The sequence below is a fragment of the Humulus lupulus genome, chromosome X (assembly GCF_963169125.1).
Source record: "Humulus lupulus chromosome X, drHumLupu1.1, whole genome shotgun sequence".
Taxonomy (NCBI): Eukaryota; Viridiplantae; Streptophyta; class Magnoliopsida; order Rosales; family Cannabaceae; genus Humulus; species Humulus lupulus.
This window is the reverse complement of record NC_084802.1, coordinates 70586908-70596178: the sequence shown is the minus strand read 5'-3', so window position 1 is coordinate 70596178 and position 9271 is coordinate 70586908. Positions and strand designations below refer to the sequence as shown.

At 40.9% G+C, this 9271-nt stretch overlaps 1 long non-coding RNA gene across 1 annotated transcript; it reads right to left on the bottom strand.

Annotated features, from left to right (window-relative positions):
- Positions 1 to 1827: 1827 nt before the first annotated feature.
- Positions 1828 to 5073, bottom strand: LOC133805181 (uncharacterized). Its single transcript, XR_009878881.1, has 2 exons — positions 4659 to 5073; positions 1828 to 2030 (listed from the first exon to the last, which is right to left on the bottom strand). It is a non-coding gene; the product is annotated as an uncharacterized LOC133805181 (long non-coding RNA).
- Positions 5074 to 9271: the final 4198 nt, after the last annotated feature.

The following is a 9271-nucleotide window of genomic DNA, read 5'->3' as shown; positions in this document are numbered from 1 at the left end:
CTTTCAGTGAGTGGGTCATCTTTCCCTGCTCACCCGGGCGCCCCTGATTTGGAGGGGACGTCCTGGGTGAGTCACATGGCGGCCTCTTACAGGCAAAGGTATACCCAAGTCGCCGAGGGTATTTGTGAGACCGAGTGGAGAGGTCTCGGGAATTTCACCATGGCGGAGTTTGGGGAGACCCTTGTGCACTCCACAACATTGGGTGAGTTCATGTGTCTTACATTGGTCTCTTTCTTTCTTTCTTTCTTTCTTTTTTTTTTGTTTTAGGTTCTTTGTTTGCTCATCATTTTTTTTATTTTTTCTTTCTTGCAGGCTTCTCTGGTGGCTCAAAGCTTCATCGACTCGGCACAGGACCTCTCTTCGTCGAACCCTGAAAGGGACCGTCTAGCGGTCAAAGTTCAGGAGCTTGAGAGGGAGCTTACTGACACCAAGCTTAAGCTGGAGAAGGCCCTGGTGAAGGCCTATTCGTCGTCAAAAAAGAGGAGGAGAGTGGAAGCCAAGGTTATGATGTTGCAGAAGAGGGTCACTCGCCTGGAGGCTGATCTGGGGGGAGCAGAAACCAAGGCTGCGACATTGTAGGAGAGGGTCACTCTCCTAGAGGCTAATTTGGTTGAGGTCGAGTAAAAGTCCATAGAGCGTACCCTCTATGGAATGTGTAGGCAAAATCCTAACTTCAATTTCTCCTCCTTTGGTGAGAATGCTATTGCCAAGGTGGCCGAGTGGAATGCTCGCAGTGGGAGGCCTTGAGATTTTGCTTCTACAGTTTTTACCTTTTAATTCGATTTGGTTGTATGCTCATTTGAACCTCATTTTTTTTTGGAACTTTTCTAAGTCCGGCCACATTATCGCAACTTTTCTTTATATATATATATATATATGTATGTATGATCATTTGTTTTTGCTTCTATATGCTTGAGGTCCTATTGAGCCCGCAAAAAAGGGTTCAATAGGTCTCTTTTTTTTATTTTTTTTTATTTGAGGTCCTTTTGAACCCACACGAAGGGGTAAGATAGGTCTCTCTTTGGTGCACCTGGATTGTATCTATGAGGATATGTTGACCCTTTGGGTTCTAGTCATCCTTTTATATACTTTTGTGCGTGCTTATTATTTCATGTGAGAAGTGTCCTTCTCGTCATTATCCATAGTACTATTTTTGCAAGGGTCTCTTTTAGGACCCTTTTTAGCTAGATGGCTTGGTGGCTGCTTTAGGCTTATTGGTGGATGCTCTTCCTGAGGCCTTTCCTCTCTTGGAGGCATCAACCTTTACTAGGAGGCTCTTCCTAAGGCATTTCCTCTCGTGGAGGTATCAGCCTTTATTAGGAGGCTCTTCTTGTAAGACCTTTTGACCATCTTGATGTTCATAAGGGTAGCTAATCCTTGGGAACTCGATGCCTTCCAAGGTTTTCTTCCTTATATATATATTTTTTTGCAAGGGTCTCTTTTAGGACCATTTTTGGCTATTTACTCTACCCCCCAAGTGGTTGGCGAGATTTATCTTGTTGGGAACTTTTATCATTTTGCTCATGCACTTTGATAATTCTAATTGGTGATAGGTACACAAGAGTTAGATACATGCTCACGTAGATGAGGAGTGTGATATGCCAATAAAAACATATTCATTAAAAATAAGGAGAAACATATTCATTAACAATAAGGAGAGTACATAGGTATTTGTGGCAACAATGTTCTTACTACATATCAGGGCATCTAAGCTACCCCTCTAATTCATAGCTATTGGGGGGGGGGGGGTGTAACGACCCGGATTTTCAAGACTCGATAATGCGGAAATATAAATGTTTTCATTTAACAAAATGTCTCAAAAACCCATAGAAAAAAAAACTTTTTAAAAAGTCGTATGGCCATACTTAACATTTAATTACAAACATGTTTTATAAAGATTAGAGTGAGCCTAGTTTAGGAAAATTACACAACATTTCCAAAAATAAAAAGGCTTCCCAAAAGGTCGGTCCACATGTACATTTGCAAGGAAGACTCCAGCGCTCACTGCTCTGCCTTGCCCTTGCACTTACCTACAACATGAAACAACTAGGTAAGCGAAAACGCTTAGTAAGATCAACTTTCAAACAAAGCATGTAGAGAATTAGGGTTCCGGACCCTAAACAATCAATTTCAAGAACGCTAAAGCGTCCTGGCAAACTTATGGTCATGCCTGATAACCAATGATAAATTAATTCGTAACTAGATAAAAATCCTGCACTCAGAAAATCCCAGAACAAGCAGATATATTATATCACAACTATATCTTACCAACAATTATATCCCTGCACTCAGAAAATCCCAGAGCAAGCAGATATATTATATCACAACTATATCTTATCAACAATTATATCCCTACACTCAGAAAATCCCAGAGCAAGCAGATATATTATATCACCAAATAATTCGAGACCAACGCTCGACAGTTTCCAACAATTCATGCGTAACGCGCCCTCCAACATAATTGCTAATCTGTAAAAGAGAACTGAGTCCCCACACTAAGATCTAGCCAATAAATATTCTCATCAAGGGTAACTATCGTGTTACCTAGGGCATCGCTACATATTCAAGAGTGTAATCCAATTTACACGATTTTATGGAGACTTCTATGTTAATCAGTGGTGCTGGTGAGCAGCTGCCCCTAGGGTGTTCAACCTCACTCTATCTTGGCAACCCCTAGTATCTCTAGGCACTCTCACGGAATGGCCAATATTCACGGCTGCTATCCGGGAATAACTTATCAGAGCACTTGCTCGGATTCTAACCGTCCAATGATTAAGTAAGCATGAGGGCCCCTAGGTTTAACCAGCTTATCCTCATCTCATGGCCACTCGTCTCGGTAATGAACCGGACATAAATAAAATCAAGCAGTGTGACGGGGATCAACCGTCTAGGATATGACGGACTTCTACCGTTCATATTTTCTAAATCAGCACTCACTAGACTAACGTCTCTAAGCAACTTTCTATGACAGCCTATGTATATGCATGTATCCCTATACTAACATACAAGACAATAATCATTTCATGTTGCAGCCATACAATATAAGTTGACTTACTTGGAGTCCTTAGCGCTCAGCAAGTTTTCACCCTCCAACGTTCAGTCCAGTTACGCTTAGCCAATACTATAGTTATCCATACAGTATACTCGGATTAATTATGGCACTCATAATTCATTATTATTATTTTGGGCAGTTTGGTCATTTTAATAAAAGTTATTTGTAAGGATTTACAATCCTTATTTGGTTTTAAACCTATTAAGGAAAGTTATACAAAATATTCGAGACTAAACCCTAAGTCTCGGGGAGACCTATCCTAAGGTCTCGATACCTAGGCTCGGGTATCACAATGGTATTTCCCACAATCCGCTAAAAATCTTATTCTTTCAAGGTATCGCTATTAACCCGCACTTTCGACTAGTCGGTTAAAATATGTAAGATTTTAGCCTGTATTATATCCAGAAAATACAAATAAATTCCTTAATTATTTTTAAAGAAAATAAACTCTTTAAATTTTCCTTTTATTTTTCTTAAGGTTTTAATATCTAAAAATCGTTTTAAGAAAATTGCCTAATTTGTCTTAATTAGAAAAACCGTTATAAATTTCTCATCTTGACTAATTAATTTTCCAAAAGCAATTAATCAATTTTACTTACTAGGATTTAATTATTTTCTCAAAATATAGGGTTTTAAACCCTCTTTTAATTTATTAACTATTAATAAATTAAATCTCTTATTTTTAGAAAGAATAAAAACTCTTTAATAAAAATAATTCATTTAAACTCAAAGGGTAAATTTTAGTGAAAATATGATTTCAAGACTTACCATTTTATATCTTGAAATAAGCAAAATTTTACTTTTTACCTTATGTTCCAAAATCTCATTTTTACACTAAGTGTGAAAAACCTATTTTTCACATTTTTAACTACATACTTCGTTAGTTCATAACTTGAAATTTACTTACCCAATTGTTACCAAAATTTCCCAATTCCATTTTTGTTATGCCATTTAGGTCTTCGTAAAATCTTAGGTCAAAATGAGCATTTTTGATTGGTGAAATCATTTTCCAACAATGAGGTAAAAATGACCTTATTTTCAAGTCCTTATTTTTTTCCAAACTTTGACAGTTAATAACTTTCAAACCGTTTAATATTTTATTACCAAATTTTACAGTGGACTAATAGGTTATTCCAGCAATATGTCCACAAAATTTTAGAAAAAACTGGGTTCATTTTCCCTATACAGTGGCTGTCCAAATTTGGTTCCGAAAATAAGAATACGAAAAAAAAGTTTTTTACCTAAACTTTGAAATATCATAACTTACTCATTTCTAAACATTTTTTAGTGTTTCAAAAGCTCAATTTTATGTACTCAATCTCAACAACATCAGAGTACAGTTTAATTTTACAAAAACAATATACAGTGGCTGCTTGACCCCTTGGAAGTCACAGCTTAAAACATGTTTTGTTTTAGGGTATCCTACAAAACCCTTGGGGGTTTTGGTTCCCATTTTCAAAAATCAATACACATGCATCATAAAAATTATTAAACAACTACCATAACCTTATTACATCATCAACAAGAAACTCTAAGCATTAGATATACAAAATAATGCTTAAAACTAAAAACCCTACAACAAACTCATCAAAAGTAAACTTTTTACCTCTTTGGTGTTCTTGCTTAAGGTTTGGACCTTCCTATAAGCTTTGACTCCTTCAAAACCTTTCAAAAACCCTAACAAACTTCCCCCAACAACATAGTCAATTAGCTATTTGAAACTCTATGCTTAAAACTTTACAAAAACCTAGATTAGTGAAAGTTTACCTTAGGGAAAATACTTCCTAGACCAAGACTTAGCCTCCAAGTTTTCCTTGGTGTTCTTGAGGTTGAATATTGAGAGAACACTTTGAATGGTCTTAAAAAATCAGATGAGAGTGAATGAGAGAGGGAGAGTGGTCGGATTTGGGGGTTAGAATGGCTCACACAACTCTTCAAAATATCACAAAACACTTGAGTGCTTTTCTACCCACTTGCCCACTTGACTTCTTAATTAAAATGGGAGTTAAACTTTATAAAATTGGGTTCAAACCACTCTAAAACACCACATGGCCGGCCACCCTTTCCCATATATGATCATTTCATTATTTTTTAATTTTTTTTTTTTATTAAAGGTTAATAAAGGTTTCATAAGAAGAAAAGTCCAAATTGGCTTTTGACACCTTTTTTTTTCACTCTTATTAAGTTTTAATCACCAAACTTAACATTAATTAATTAAATTAAATGTCTCTCACATTTAATTTAATTAATCACATAGTAAAATTTAACATAAGGTCCATTCATGGAATAAAATTCCCCATTTTGGTAAAATTAGGCATTTAACACAAAATGCCCTAAAATTTCCATTTTCTTTTAGGTTTATTATTTTTGACCAAACTTTAACTTTTATGAATGTATTTTATGCCCAAAATATAATTGCCATGATTTTTCATTTTATTTTCCGAGATTTTTACCCGATCAGGGTTTTTGTGTCGGTCCAGGACCGAAAGTCTTATCTTGACTTTTAAAATCACAAAATTCATATTTTGGCTAGCAATAACTCATGGAATACTTACAAACAAAATATAATATTATTTAAAATAATATTCTTAACCCGGGGGAAAAATCCCGACCCGAGTCGTTTAAAGGTACCCGAAAATGCAGGACGTTACAGGGGGGGGCTAACTATGCTAACCCTTTTGATTTATCATATTGCAAATGGAGCTTTACCCGATGTTCCCTCTCAGGTGCATATGCACAACCATCGATTCCGATCTCCTCAGTAACTTTGGGGTCGAACTCGTTCGGGTTTGTGTTCCCATGCACTACCATCGCCACAAGTTCTAGTGGTCTCACGGTTGTGCGAAGGGACATATTATAACATTCCCTTTCTTCTTTTTGCTCCCCTTTCAAGCTCGCTACCCCCCCCCCCCCCCCCCCCCCCGTTCCCCAGGAGTTGGGAATTTTATGGCCAAGTGGTATACAGAGGTGATCGCCTTCAATTCTCTAAGGGAGGGTCTCCCTAATACTGCGTTGAGGCCGAGGAACAACTTATTACGACAAAGTTCGTCATTACAGTGGTCTGTCTGGGCGGCTCTCCCAAGGTGAGGGCTAACTCGATTGTGCCTAGGGGTTGTATCGAGTCTTCTGTAAACCCATACAGGGAGGTGTTATAGGGTTTTAGGTTCCTGATGCCCAGTCTCATCTTCTCTAAGGCCGGACGATATAGGATGTCTACGAAGCTTCCATTGTCTACCAGGACCCGATGTACCCTCACGTTAGCAAGCTGAACAGTCAACATCAAGGGGTCATTGTGATGGAAATGCACACCCCGCGCGTCTTCTTCGCTGAAGGTTATCGAATCGTTCTCCCCCTTAAAGCTCTTTGGGGGGCGTTGTTCCAAACTTAAGATGCATGGAGGTGGACTTCGCCTGGCTTCCCTAGCATACGTGTCTCGCCCTTTCCTTGATTTGCCTCCAAACCCTGGCCCTCCAAAGATGGTCAAAACTTCTCCTTGCACCTCTGGGGCTTCATCCTGTGCCCGTGGTGAGGGTACTCCTTCCTCCGGTATTTGGTTTTCTTTGCGGACGTATCTACCCAAGTGTCCCCTACGTATAAGCTCTTCTATTTCCATCTTCAAATGAGTGCATTCTACAGTGGTGTGCCCAATGTATTTATCATACTGACAGTACTTTCCATGATCTCTTTTTGACCTATCCCTTTTCATTGGCGGGGGTCTCCTGAAGGGGACTTGATTCTCGTTCGCTACGAAGATATGTTCCCTAGTATATGTTAGGTCTGTGTAGAAAGTGTGGGATGTTCACTTGGGTAACCTCCGTGCTTGTGCTTCCTCTGGTGGTCATCTCTTGGCCCTTCGCACACTCTTTTCTTCTTTGTATCATTCGAACCTTCGGGGGCTGAATGATTGACAAGTGATGCCTTCAAGTTCTCATGGCCGTCTTTGACACGAATGTACTTTTAGGCTTGTTCATAGAAATCATCTAAGTCAGTGACCTCCCTCTTTAGCATGTTATCCCACAACTTAATACCCGAGTGCACCCCGGCTGTAATGGCCATTTTTAACTCCCCACAGGTTTGGCTTCCCACTTTGGCTGCCTCCATATTGAACCTATGGATGTAGCTCTTCAGGCTCTCTTCTTCTCCTTGTTTCACATTAGCGAGGCTGGTTCCTGGCATGGTGTAATCACGCACAGCGTGATGTTGCTGGAGAAATTCGTCAGAAAATTGTTGCTAAGACCTGATGGACCCTGGCTGGAGTCTCTTAAACCACTTGTACGCAGGACCCTTTAACATGACAGTAAAACAGTGGCATCTGGCTTTGCTAGTAATTCCCCTTAGCTTCATTAGGTCATTGAACACATCCAGATGGTATTTTGGATCTATATTTCCCTCGTAAGGGGTCATGTGAGGCTCTTTGAAGTTGGCCGAGAGCCGCACGGCTTGGATTTCTCTAATGAAGGGCAATTCGTAATCAAACTCATCATCGACAGTGTGTCCTCCAGACGCGATGATTATCTTGCTCCGAAGGTTCTTCATTTCTGTGTCTAGGTCTTGTCTCCTTTTGTTCAATGAATCTCTCAAAGTGAACGGGTTAGCCTTTCCCTTCCCTTTGTCTTCCTGGGGAGCCATAAGAGGTGTAGTCCTCTTGTTCATCCTTTTCTTGTTGAGTTCTTCCCTTAAGTCTGAGGGTGTTTTCCTTGAAGTGACTTTGACTTCGTTACGAGGGTCTGCGTTGTTCTTCTGCTCTGGCCTCTGGGGCTGTTTTGATTGTCCGGGACATTCACGCTGCTTCGTCCGAGGGGTGTTACTAGTGGAAAGTCGAGTCCTCCCATCATCCACTGGGATTGCGGTTTCTGCCTCCTCTTGGCCTTTCTCTTTTCGCCTAGGAAGAGACGTGCGTGACTTCCCCTGTAGCAGGCCATTCAACACCTCTTGCATATTCTCTAAGGTGGTTTCTAACCTTTGATTCTTCCAGTGTAATTCACGTATCTCCTCTTCGTAAAATTGAGACCTAGAGCTCGGGCTTACGGAATGGACTCGGGGATTCTTGTCAGGCCTACGTATCAATGGACCTGGATCTTGCCGGCCGGAGTTCGGCACCTGAGGTGGCTTTGGGGGCGGAAACTCTCCAGCATCTCTTGCGGGAGCAGCCGCTAATCTTGGACGATTCTCATCAGGTGGGGACGAGGCTTCCCTTTTGTCTTCAAGAACCCTGGGCTCCTTTGGTGCATCCACATTTTTGGGTGGCGGAGGATTCCTCATGGAGGACTTCAGCTGACCTCCATCGAAGTAGACCTCAACCTCCCGTGGTTCTCTTAATCGCTTAGAGCGTCTCGGCATCTTCCTTTGCCGGAATCAATGGAAGAAAAGTAACTTAGCACTTATCCTTCCCACAGACGGTGCCAAACTGTTGATGGTAAAAACTCATCAACTAAGTTAGATCGAGAACTTTGTGAGTTGTAAAAGAAGTAGATTCAAATCGAATGAATTTTAAGCAAACTTTCTTAGGATTTCCATAACACAAAATGTAAATGCTGAAATTTCAAAATGAAAAATAGAGAGGATGTATAGTGTCTATTACCATTAACAATGTGTGGTTACAAAACTCTCCCAAAAATCTTCCCCCTTTCTCAGGTGAAGGGAGGTCATATTTATAGTAGAGAACTATTGGCTCATTGTACATGGTGGTCCCTGGGGACATGACCCTGCATATGCAGTCTATAGATAATAGTGGTACCAGGAGCATGGTGGTCGGCTCCAGTACATGCTCAAGGTCTACGGGAGCACCTCCACCATCTATTTAGTATGAACGCCAGAGGTTGGCTGGGAAGGACCACATCAGGTCCCTCATTCATACGACCACTACTTGTCTAGCATGGTCTTTAGGGTTAGTATCTGTATGATCTCTTTTGAGTCATTCATGGGTTTTCTTATACTCGTCATGCACCCGGCTCTCTTAAACTTTAAGTGTTGGAGACTTTATGGGTCATCATGGGAGATACGTTCCCACAAGGCACAGGAGGAGGTCAGAGCCTCGATGTGCATGTCGCGTGGGGATGGACCGTGTGCGAGGTGGTGTCTCGCGAGGCAGTCTGCCAAGGGCCAGGGGCGTCAGGCCGTTGGTGCACTGGTACGCGAGGCACGGGCCAGAGGCGTGAGACGCTGATGTCTCACGAGGCGGTCTGCCGAGGGCCAAGGGAATGAGGTCGTTGGTGCGCT